A 13,396-nucleotide genomic window follows, 5' to 3' on the forward strand; every position below is an offset into this window, starting at 1 on the left:
TGAACAGAGCAATAAACATGCTTTTATATTTTGCTTTAAAACTAGAATTTGAGGCCAGTTATTTCATACAAAATAAATAATTTTCAGAAAATTCTTTATTTTAGTCCTATAGTTGCTAAAAAGTATATGTTTGAAAACTCCTAAAGATGACAAAATTCAGAATTTAGTAATCTACAGCATGTGGTAACTGAAAGTCAAACAGAGTTCCTCATGACATTTTCATAAATACCCTGTAAGACATGTTCCATTACATGAATTCTTCTAAATACACGCAACAAAACCCATGCTACTTAAGGAACTTGATGAAAGAAGTTAAGGATATGATCATAGATGAAATCAGTTCATTCCAGTGTCAAAACTGCAAACTTCCTTCATCCTTTTTCTTCCTTCTTTCTTTTCTTCTTTGCCATTTAAGAGAATTCTCGAATATATAAAGTCAAAAATCAGAAAGCTTTAACCTGAACCAGAAAATTAAAGGAGAAGTAATCCATTTTTGGAAGAAAAAAATTTGCATGTTTCATGAAAAAAAAAGTCCCACTTATAGTTACAGTATTTCATTATTTTATATGGACCACCCTGCAATTCTCATATTCTCTCCAGGCTCATTTTGTTTCACTGGAGCATATTTTTTTTCTCTTAAAACAAAAGTTTCATTTAAGATGAACTTAATTATTATTTAAAGAATTGTTCAACTGCCATTTCAGATTGCCCCTGTTTCCTTCCTTCCAAAGGATCCCACTTAGATGTGAGCAGATGCAATTTTAGATGTTCTTTTTCTTTTCTTTTTAATTATTTTTTTTTTTAATTTTTATGTGCCTTGGAGCTTTGCTTGCAAGTGCATCTCTGTGTGAAGATGTCAGAATTCCTGGCGCTGGAGTTGCAGATGGTGGTAAGCTGCCATATGGGTATAGGGAATAGAACCCAGGTCCTCTGGAAGAACAGCCGGTACTATTAACTGCTGATCCACCTCTCCAGTCCGTGGATGATATTTTTCTAATGTGGTCTTTTACACACTCTGTGGCTCAGTTTTTCCCATGTTAAGGAACAAAAAAGTCATGCAGTCACCATTTGAGATCCATGTTTTTACCTTCTTTCATTTGCCTTCACATTGATTTTAATTTTGCTATTTCATACCAAATAGGTTTCTCCTTTAAATACAGGTTTTCCCCCACCAACTAGTGCTCTGAAATACTTGAGCACTAATAAATCCTGACCGTAAGGATTTCAACTCATAATACTTGTATTGTCCATCCAGCACATTGAAATATTTCTAATGCGTTGGGAATAAATCATTGAATGCCAACATTGTAGATTCATTCTCTGGTGAATTTCAATTCTCACCTCATCATATTTTATTAACTCTGATCAAGATTTTATACTTCAAATATTATATGTTTATATATCCAACCACAATCAGAAAAGAAAATTTAAACAATAATGAAATACCATTTCATACATCTTGTTGGTTAAAAACAGTATCAAACAGTAGCATCCAAGTAGAGGAAGAGCCATTTAGGAGACTAAATTGGCAGAACATAGTTAAACTCCTAAAGGAAAATGGGTGCATTCTATGATAACGGCATGCTGCTTTCTAGCTGATTCAGCTTTTACTGCTTAATAAAATACAGCAGACTAGGTGGGCTGAGTAGCAGACATTCACTAGTTCTGGGGGCTGGAAAAACCAACTACCAGCTCATTATCTGGATTTGGTTCTAGATGAAGGCCTTCTTTATGGCTTATCCATAGTTAGCACCTCATTGTGTGTTCATGTAACCTTCTCTTGTATAGAAATGGGGGAAGGAAGGAAGAAGGGAGGGAAGGAGGGAGGGGAAAAGGAGGGGGCAGGAAGGTCTTTCTTATCTCTTCTTCAAGCTCGTTAATTCTAACATGAGGGCACTCTCCACATGGCCTCATCTGAATCTAATTACCTCTGAGGTGCTCCACTTCTAAGTAGCCACCAAAGCAAGGGCGAGCCTTTCTGCTGTGATTTTGAGATGTATGCAAACAATCAACCCATAGTGCCAACAGGGAACAACCTTTGAACCATGGAAACCAAAGCTTATTGTCCCCTGAAGTATTGATGGTCCTACCAAAATAGGGTTAGACTTACATGAATAGGTCTCAAAGTAATACTGATGGGGAAAAGGGGAGCTGAAAATGATAAGTACAGCAATACAACTAATATTAACATTTTTAAAAGGTATAAGTAGAAATGTGCTAGGAATTAAAAACAAAGAAAACTGAACATCAAATTCATATTAGAGATTTTCTGCAGTAGTAGGATTATTGAGAAAAGATAAAGTTTATCTATTATTACTTCTAACAACTAACAATTAATTTCACTTTGAAATTGATTTTAAGAGCAATTAAAATTTTAGAATTTGAGAAGTTGTACTTTCACACGAAGGATGACAATGTTACCAGGGTGCAAGACATAGAAACAGAGAGTCTTGTCCTTATCATAAATGTAACATGTACTTACAGAATGAGCAGAACTGTCTGGTAGGACTGCTACTAACACACTAACTGTCCAAAGAAATACCAGTGTGCTACTAACACACTAACTGTCCTCAGTGTTCAGTAGTTAAGAGCACTTGCTATTTCTGCAGAAGATCTGCTTTGGTTTCCAGCACCCACACAGTAGCTCACACACACAACTGTGTGTGACCCTATTACCAGAGCATCCAACACTCTCTCTGGCCCCCATAGAATCTCACACATATGTACCTCACATATATACATGAAACACACATAGCACTCATGTGCACAAAATAAAAATAAATCCAAAAGTATCTCAAAGAAATATTCACCCTTAGCCTGGCACGGTGGCACATGCCTTTAATCCCAGTACTTCGGAAACAGAGGCAGGTAGATCACTGTGAGTTTGAGGCCAGCCTGGTCCTCAAAGTGAGTCCAGGACAGCCAAGGATATACAGAGAAACATTGTCTCAAAAAACAAAAACAAACAAACAAAACGAAGAGTTACAAGAAATGTTCACCCAATTGTGATCTTGACAAGACACTTACAAATATAAAAAAACTTGTGAGAATGTATACAATACTGTACTAAGACATGGGTAATGTGCTGTTTGCATTAATTGCAATATGAGTGGAAAAATGTAGAGTAATAGTATCCTATACTTAACAACCTAAGGAAAGATAATAGTGTTGCTGGAAAAGACAAGATCAGTAAGAACTCCAAACAAAACTCAAACTCATAATACTTTAGCCATTTGTGTGTGTGTGTGTGTGTGTGTGTGTGTGTGTGTGTGTGTGTGTGTGTATGTGTTTTTAGTGGGTTAACTTCAGAGCATTTTATAGGAAAGTATAAAGAATGACTGAGAAGGTAGAGAAGTCTTCATGCATATGAAGGAGTTTTCTAAAGGACCTAGGCTGGCTGGAGATACTTTTAATTAATTATTACTTGAAGGACAGTTCAAATACCATTTCAAATCACACCCATTCCCTCCTCCTGGGCAATAGTTAGAACTGATGCAATGGGAGATGCTGTTTTTCTAAAATTGTCTTTTCTTTCACACCCCACATCTTTATGTCTCTAAGCAGTTTATTCAAAGAATCTAAAATGTCAAAATTTTAAATAGTAGTGGATATTAAAATTTTACTGAAACATGTTAGATGGTAATTTACTGATTATTTAGGACTTTTAGATACTAGAACTGATTCTTGCCAAAGCTGTTGGTATTGACTGAGGCTAACCCTTCAGTTTATTCTCCTCATCCAGCTTCTACTTATCTTACATCTATCATCTTCTCTGACACTGGATGATCCAATATTGACAATCAATGTTCTGAATCATTTTAGTATCCCAATTAAAAGACTTCAGGGTTAAGTATGTTGCACCAGTAGCAAAGAACATGTTTAGCATGCATGAAGCTGTGGATACAATCTCCAGAAGCAAATAAATAAGTTATGACACATAGAACATGAAGAAATCAAACTGGTATTCATTAGGAAGTTTCATCTCTAAATTAGCCTTTCTGATGTTGATATGTGCTATGCATACAACCAGAGAAGAAGAATCATTAATTTTACCCAGCTTTGAATTGTGGTAGAAGTTTTGGTTTCTTTGAAAACTCAGTTACGTTATGTAAATAGGTTTTTATTTTAACCCCAAGTATGGGATATGGGGAGGCTTTTCAATTTCCCCGGCTGGTAACAGCCCCATGCAGCCCAGAGAAGCGTGTGGTCTTTGTCAGCTACAGTTAGTTTAATTCTGAAGACTCTGAGAGGGTATAAAAAGATCAGAGCCCAGAGAGAGGAGGAGGAGGGATTGAAGGTTGCTCAGAGTGAGGGGGGATTCAAGTAGATGGTCAGAGAAGGAAAATATCTTGACAACTGAGATTGGTATTGCCCCAAATACCCGATGACCCTAACAAAGCAGAAGTAACAAAAGAGAACTCTGCCCCTGGCCCTTCTAATCTTCTTCCTCTCCTGTCTAGTGTTGGGGCATTGGAAGCGATTAGGATGCATAAGGGGTGGAGAAGGGAGGTAGAGGTGTTAAGTCAACCCACTTAAAATAGAGTTAAAAAGTAGCACCTACAGGGAGCCCTCAGAGCTACAACAGTGATCAGTCTGACAAGACTTGCCAAATTGTGACATGAATGTCACGGGTGTAACAGTCAAGTAGCAGGAAGGAAAAGGGTAGTTCTGATGAGAGAACCTCCTATGGAGCTCACAGAAACGATCCTTTTGTCTGAGCAATGCACACAAGCCAGCACATGTCCCAAGCGCACTGCCCCCTCAGGACTTTTTACGCACCAACGGTTAGTGAAAGAGTCTGGGGGTGTTGACTCCTCCGACAGTTGGTAAAGAGCCTGCACACAACCATAACGACCCGGGTCCAGATCCTCAGAACACAGGTGACACATGCATCTGCAACTCCAACACTAGAGAACAGGAATGGGATTGCTGGATCTCATTACGCAGTCAGGGCGGCTGAATCCAAGAGCTCCGAGCTCAGTGAAAAGTGCTGTACCAAAAGTAAAAACAGGAATAAGGTGGAGAGCAAGTGAGATAGACAGCTAATACCAATACCAACCTCTAACCTCCACATGTACGTTCATATCAATGTGCATTTACAGTACATAGACAACACATACATGTGTACATATGCGTGTGAGCATGCACACACAGACACGCACACACACACACACAGACAGACACACACACACACACACACACACATGTCAATGGGGCTAGCTGTAATAAATAGGATTTCAGGATAGTTTTTTTTTTCATCTACATCAAAACCAAGATGAGAATGACAGATGTTGACCTAACAAAAACTTAGGACTACTGATTACTGCACAGCACCAGCCCCTCTGAAGACTGAAATAAGATCACTTCAGTGACCAGAGCACTTCTTTTATTACCCAGAAAATGAATGGAAATGCGGGAGAGTTCACTTAAGATTTCTACTCAAGATGAACAAGGATCTAATCCAAAAGCAGGGATTGTGGTTATTATTTTCTGGTTGTTCATAAGAAGTAGATGTATATGCTATTCTACACAGCAAGAATGATATGAAAATACATATTTATTTTTATATACTTTTTAAGATTTATTTATTTATTTATTTCATATGAGTGCTTTATCTACAGAAGAGGGCATCAGATCACATTATAGATGGCTTTGAGCCACCTTGTAGTTGCTGGGTATTGAACTCAAGACCTCTGGAAGAGCAGGCGGTGCTCTTAACCACTGAGCCATCTCTCCAGCTCTTTACATATTTCTTGATACTATGAAAGAAAAAACTAGTGCACACTTGGCTCACGATAAACAGTGGGTCATTTTATCTTGAAGATAAGCACTGAAGTAACTTGTTTGTTCCACCACCTATGTACATATTATAAACACAAAGATACCTATCAAATAGCATAAAGAAACTTGAACAATAAAAAACAGATAAAAATATTATCTGAATTTCTTCACTAAGACACAAATAAGTCACTTCAATAATTATATCAAACACAATGATGAAAAAATTTTCATAAAGAATATGCATATGGTACATGTTCATGCGTGGTCACATATGTTTGAGGGTGCTAATGCAAGTGTTCCCCAGAGCCATCCACACTAGTTTTTGAGGCAGAGTCTCCCATTGGTCTAGTATGTGTCTTGTATTTAAGCCTGAAAGTCTTGCTTACCTCTGCCTTCTCAGTTCTGGGAAAAAGGCACACACTACCACACCTGGCTTTGATGTTTTGTTGTTGTTTATTTCTGATATTGTCATTTAATTAGAACATTTCCTCTTCTCTTTCCTCACTATAAACTCTCCCACATCTCCTTGCTCTTAATTGTTATGGCATGTTTCCATGTATTTGTATACTCATATATACTCCTAAGTATGACCTGTATATATGACTCCTGGGCTTTTTATGTGGATCTGGGGAAATGAACTCAGATCTTTATGCTTGCTTGGCTTGCTTGAGTAGCTTAGTAACACACCTGAAGATTTTTTTTCTGCTATACCAATTTACTATAAATGAGGTGGAATTCTAAACACCAGGCAAAGAAATATTTTTTAAAAATATTAAAAAGGGGGACTGGTACGTGTCACCCAATAGTACTTATTGCTTCTAGACTCATGTCCCTTTAATCCATCCTTCATACTAAAACCAAAGCTGGCCATAAAACCTACCGATACTGGATGTTCTGCTGACTCTAGCCAAGCAATGTTAAGTTACGTAATTTCATCTCGGATAAAATTATGGTCTTCCCTCTGCTTTCTTCTCTGTTCTCCCTTTGAAATACTGCCTTCTTTTAAATCTTGTACTGCGGGGTAACAACTGCAGCACACCATGCCCTTGCTCCTCAGCCTAGCCCACGATTTCTTTTCTCCCCAGAACCCTGCCTTCATCTCATCTGTTTGCAAAATTCTAGTTTGTTCTTTCTTCACTTGTTTAAAATATTCAAATTATGATCATTTCTAGTTCAATCCGTTTGTCCACAAGTTTCGGGAATTCCTTGTTTTTAATAGCTGAGTAGTATTCCATAGTGTATATGTACCACAGTTTCTTTATCCATTCTTCTACTGAGGGACACTTAGGCTGTTTCCATGTTCTGGCTATTATGAATAAGGCCGCTATGAACATGAGTTGAGCAAATGTTCTTGTTGTGTGCTGTAACATCTTCTGGGTATATTCCAAGGAGTGGAATAGCTGGGTCTTGAGGAAGCCCTATTCCCAATTTTCTGATATAGTGACACTCAGAGGAAGGATAGCAGGCTATCAAGAAGAGACTTGATACCCTATGAGCATATACAGGGAGAAGAGGTCCCCCTCAGTCACAGTCGTAGGGGAAGGGAGCAAGGGGAACATGGGAGGGAGGGAGGAACGGGAGTATACAAGGGATGGGATACAATTGAGATGTAATATGAATAAATTAATAAAATATATTAAAAAAATAAAATATTCAAATTGTCTTGCCTTCTCCCTTTTCACATTCTGTTTCATGTAAATTTGTTTTGAGCCATGTTTGCACAATGGCCATTACAACATTGGTCTAAAATTATTTCTTGAATGCATCTTTACTACTAACTAACATATTAGCTATCTGGTATTGCGATTGAAACCTTTTAGACCTGAATAAATAAAATACCTGAACCAAGGTAAATTTGTTTCCATTGTATGATGGCTTTTACTGACCATAATTAGGGTCCAGCACTGTGATTTTAGGAGGTTTAATGAATCTGGCTTTTTCAGGACTCATATTAAAAGGTTGCTAAACAGCTCTTTGACGAATAGATGAGGCAATTTGGATGGAAGTCGCTGTGAATTAATGTTAGTGTAGGTGGTAGAAACTGGGGAGCCCTAGATGTTCTTAGGTTCATGGTCATACATGAATTGGGGACTGAAAAGCAATTAAATGATACCACTGAGAAATGAACTAAGAAACCCCCATGGCTTGCCATGATGTTTCCTTGAATTTTTCTAATACTTAAATTCTAGTCACTATTTTTCATATGGCTATCTCTCCTAAAGTCATACTCAGATATGGAGAAAATATAAGAAACCTATTACATAAACAATAATAATGGCTGCATTAGACTTCCCGGAAGTTCAGACAATCTCTCTCTCCTCTCTCTCTCTCTCTCTCTCTCTCTCTCTCTCTCTCTCTGTGTGTGTGTGTGTGTGTGTGTGTGTGTGTGTGTGTGTGTGTGTAAATATTAAATAACATATATGTATCTAATAGCTATTAATGAAAAAAAGGCTATAAGCTTGAAAAAGAGCAAGGTGGGTTATATAAGAGGGAAAAGGAAAGAGGAAAAGTATATAAGTATATTATATATAATATTAAAAAGTAAATAGTAGGAATTATCAAATTTTGAAAATGATGAATACTTATAATTTTTCAGATATTTTACTTCTTCCAAATAAGGCAGAATAGGAAACATTTAAGTCAATTTTTTCTGCAGCACCATCCACACAAACCGCAGATGCTGAAGCATGAAATAGCAATTACTAAATACACCAGGCACAGGCGTCAGGTGGCTGGAGTCTGGGTGTGCATGAGACTTGATGGTCAACAGCCTATGTAGCATTTAAATTTTCACCCTGAAGGTTATGAGGAAAAAAATCAGAAATTTTAGGGAGTAAGAGTCTTGATCAGATTGGTGTTCCACAAAAATCATTTAGGCCAAAGTGTAAAGGAGGTGGAAGAATCAGCTAATAGGTTGTCATAGTTAAGGTGAGATAAGAAACCATGGAAATGAATCTGTTGAGACAGAAAATGATGAGGTCAGTTTGGGCCAAGCTAAAATCGCTCTTAAAAATTGACTAAAACACACTTTTTACTTAAATGGTTATAGATCTTTTCCTCCTAGGCCTTGGGAGATCATATGCATCTTCACTCTAAATTGCATATTCTCACTCTATGGTCACAGAAAAAATAAATAGTTGGCAGTAACCTAAGCTGCTGCTAACTCCAGATTCTATGTAGTTTTTAGCTGTAAACCTAGCTAACAGAGCATGTCCTATGCTCGAATATCCTCATTGTGAAATTTGCTTTTAAATTTTTAATTGTTTTTGATTTAGCCTTAAGTTACCAGAACAGGAAATCTACTACCCTAGAACCTTCCTAAAATATGCACCTATATGTCTATGTGCACATGCACACACACACACATACACACACACACACACACACACACACACACACACACACACACACACATATATATAATGTTTAAATGGAGTTATAGTATAAAGGGGCAACAATATTCCTACTAGATACTACAAACTAATAAATAAAAAATAATAGCGGTGGAAATGGATTACCTCCTTTAGAATTGTTGACAAATGATGCCCCATATCAGCAAGAGATATCCACTGGTCCAATATTGGTACAGATAACATGGGACTAATCAGCTACTTGTCTTCTTTTTCAAGGCTTGCTCCACAAGTCAAAACCCATAACTTACACTTTGACTAAGGCCAGGACCCTGTGGCTAGGCAGATCCCAGGTCCCAGGAGAAGAACCGCTATGATTATTCCACTAAAGGGACATAGCATTAAGCCATTGCCTACCAAGTTTGCCTTACATCCATGTATCAACCCTCATCAGAAAAGGCTTCTTTGTGCTGTAGATGTTAATTAGCACAGAGACCCACAACTGATCAAGATGTGGAGCCTAAGAGACTTCAGAATACTCAGCCCCAAACAGAACATCTTTATAACACCCCTCTACCTACAGCTTAGGGATCATAGTGAGGTGGGAAGGATTGTAACAGCCATAGGTGGTAGGCGAATACAAGGAAAATGTTTTCTGAACACACAGGGCAGTTGCACAGGGAGTTCACAGTGGTAGTGACAGCAGGCACAAGACCAGCCGGACAAAATTCCAGAGGGAGAGTGGCCATGAAGTCCACCTATGACTATGGAGTATTGGCCGTGGATAGCTCCTGAGAGAGGAACAGCCACGTGTTTTTAAATGGTGTGGTCCCTGCTGGGTAGACTACTCTCCAGTGAATGTCATGCATCCCAGAGAAGAGCCAACATAAACATAACTTTGGTACCTCATATTTGACCATGTCCCCTGGAGGGGGAGACCTGGTGGCACTCAGAGGAAGGACAGCAGGTTACCGAGAAGAGACTTGATACCCTATGAGCATATAAAGGGGGAAGAGGTCCCCTCAGGAACAGTCATAGGGGAGGGGAGTAGGGGGAAAATGGGAGGGAGGGAAGAATGGGAGGATACAAGGTATGGGATAACCATTGAGATGTAATAAGAATACATTAATTTAAAAATTAAAAAAAAAAACAAAAAAAACATTACATAATGGAATTTTTGTAAAAAGTGGACACAGATTTGGGTGGAGAGGGCAAGGGATGGACCTTGGTGGAGTGGGAGGAACACGCTGAAAATGCATTGTTCAAAAATGTCAAAGAACTAAAAAGTACAAGATCCTTAGAAGGTAAAGAAATGGTGAAAGAGAAAGAAAACGGTGTCCTAGCCTGTCTTAACTGTCTGCTTGCTGGAAACCTGGGGGCAAAAGAGACAGAGAAACCCAGGCATATCCTTCCGTCCCCAGGGCTATGTTCATTGGCCAGCATCCCTCAGAGCACAACATAGGAGCCTAAATCGGCTGTGGTGTGTGTACCCAGAGGAGCATTATCATCCATGGTGTTTTCCTCCAGTCTGCTGATCTCTAGAAAATTCACAGGTAGCTTCACAGTTTTGAATATGATATAATAAAGTCATTTTTCATCCTTTTTTAAACAAGAAAATTAATTTTGATAAGTATACTTTAGGTACTTAGCTATGGTAATATGTCACAGCAGTACACTTTTGGAAACCGAAGGGAAGACACAAGCTATTAACAGAACGTTTTCACTGTAATTCAAAAAAACAAATGAAGTAGTGAATATATTTTAATGCTTTACTCTCTGTACATGTTAAGGAAATGTTGCCTGTGCGTGTGTGAATATATGTGTCCAAGCACGTAGAGGTAAGAGAGCAAGGTCAAGTGTTCCTCACCCCCCACCCCCCCATTCTGTCTCTGAACCCGGAACTCACTAATTCAGTTCGATGGCCTGGGCAACCCCAGAGATCTTTCTGTCTCCTTCAGCTGCACTGTGACTATAGGCAGTCACACCCGGCTTTTGTGTGTCAGTGTGTGCAAATACTGAGTGCCTAACAAATCTCCTCAGGTTTGTGTTTTACCAACTGGCGTATTTTCTCAGCTCCCTCCACCTCTGTTTCAAAAGTAAATGACCCGAAGCTTAAGAGCTGTCTCAGTGGTTAAGAACACTGGCTGCTCCTCCAGAGGACCAAGGTTCACTTCCTAGCACCCGTACAGTGGCTTACAACAGACTGCAATTCTAGTCACGTGGATCCAGTGCCCTTTTCTAGCATCCACAGGCACTTTATGCACAGACACACATTGATGAAAATACTAACACACACAAAAAATAATAATAAATAAGTCTCAGAACAATAAGTGGCTAAAATATATAAATTAATATGAATTCCAGACACTCCAAATAATGGACTACAGTAACCAGACAAGTTTACTGGCCTTCTATTTAGTGATGAAAAACCAAGCTACATCAATATACTTTCTTATGTAAATGGCATAGATATTGTAGTAATTTTAGTTTCCAAATCAATTTTGAAAACTGAAATACTTAAAGCATGATTGACTCCAAAACTTGTAATTTCAAAAAAAAAGGAAATATTTCACCAAGTCTTTATTTAACAAGCAAATTAAAAGTGAGAATTTTCTGTAAGCCTAAGCTTCTCAAAATATTAAGAATCAGCTAAGGAAACCAAGCATTTATCTCATTAAAATGTTTTGTTTCCACTTCTTCTAAATTCCACATTATGCTAAACTTTAAAAATCATTCTTGGTGACTTCAACTGGTGTGCTAGAAACATGCTGCTTGTGTATAGTACTCTAGGTTCAAAAACTCCAAATGTAAATTTGGTTTAGTCATAAAAACGTTCATAAATATTCTTTACTCATAAAACTTCCCTATACAAAAGGCCAAAAGGAAACAGTAGGAAAAATCAGCATATTTGCTACCTCTTCATAGAAGTAATTGCAAATTGAATTCTTTCTTTAGAAATTAAATAAGACCAAACTGGAGTTTCTGGTCTGTTCTGTGGTTGGAATTTTTCTTGGGTGTTTGACTGGGGTCAAGCAGCCATAGTTGCTCAGTCCACATGCCCAGTTGTGGGTGCTCTTGTGTTTTCCAAGTCATATTTGACAGTTCACTGGTCTCCTGTTATCATGACTTTTGAAGCAAAACATTATTACTCTCCCCCTGGTCTATGTGCAAAATGTGATTTACGTATTAGGTTGGATTTTTATAAAGCTAAACATCGACACTGGAAGCCAAACACATTTGGAGAAAAACCCAAGAATTGAAATTGCAAACTTCCCAAGAGCCTCACGTCATTTCTATATTTTGAAAAGTATGTGAGAAACAAAACAAAGATTGATGCAAATGAATAAATGAAGTATAATAATTTGGTGAAGCAGAAAAAAAGTGAGTATTTTGAAATTTTGCTTTATGTATAGCCACAGCAGTGACTAGAAATAGTAGAAGTGGTACCATATGGTTTCTTAGGACAATTAGGGTTCATCCTCTGCCTTGATGATGATGCATGAAATGTCATAGTCCGAGAGATGCTCAGAGCCCCCTTTGAGTGCATCAAGCCTTCAGGACTAACATCGTTGCTGCTCTCAGTCTAGTAGCGCTGACCATCACACAGTACCATCTCCCTGAACAGAATGGTGCTTCACAGCTTTAGGGGAGGAATGACAACTTACCAATACAGTCTGTCTGCAATACAGATAACTTTTGTACAGGTCGTAACAGCGGGGTTGGGAATAGAACCTCTTCCTAAAGGCTGTCCCAGGCTTTATTTAGCTACCTCGTACTTGCTCGAATGAAGTCAACCCATAAATAAGTTGACAGCATCGGGTAGCTAGAGGGTGAGTCTGACTGTCCTTTTGGCCATTGTCTTTTTAACACAGGCTTTTGGGAGTTTTACACGAGGCTCTGGTCTGTGTTTGCTAATGCTAAGACTTAGGAATGGAGACGATCCATTGCCTCCATGATTTTCATACACTCTTCCTGCCAACGGAACCCAACTTAGTCAAGAGTTACAATGTGGTGAACTTAAGAACTGTTTCTCAGTCTCCTTGAAGTTGAATGTCTAGTGACGGCACTCTACCAATAAAAGGAGAGCAGCAACAGTAGCATGGGGAATTCTCACCTACCGTGGACACTGGCCACTTTCCCTCCCCTTGCTATTTCTGCCTATTATGGACACAATTACCTTAGAATTCCACCTGCTTTCACTGAGCGCAGAAATATAGAGGGATCCTGAGACGCATAGCAGCCTAGAACTGTAGGCTTTCCTCATG

The 13,396-nt window shown here is 38.5% G+C and overlaps 1 long non-coding RNA gene across 1 annotated transcript in view; it reads right to left on the reverse strand.

Annotated features, from left to right (window-relative positions):
* Positions 1 to 13,396, reverse strand: part of LOC311608763 — a 78,073-nt gene continuing 64,677 nt past the window's right edge. Inside the window, exons 4-5 of the long non-coding RNA XR_014783147.1 lie at positions 4,780 to 4,990; positions 1 to 458 (exon numbers count right to left, since the gene is read on the reverse strand). This is a non-coding gene — a long non-coding RNA (uncharacterized lncRNA). The remainder of the gene's footprint in view (positions 459 to 4,779; positions 4,991 to 13,396) is intronic.

This window comes from Acomys minous (assembly GCF_964271855.1).
Source record: "Acomys minous genome assembly, chromosome: 11".
In the NCBI taxonomy this organism is placed as follows: domain Eukaryota; kingdom Metazoa; phylum Chordata; class Mammalia; order Rodentia; family Muridae; genus Acomys; species Acomys minous.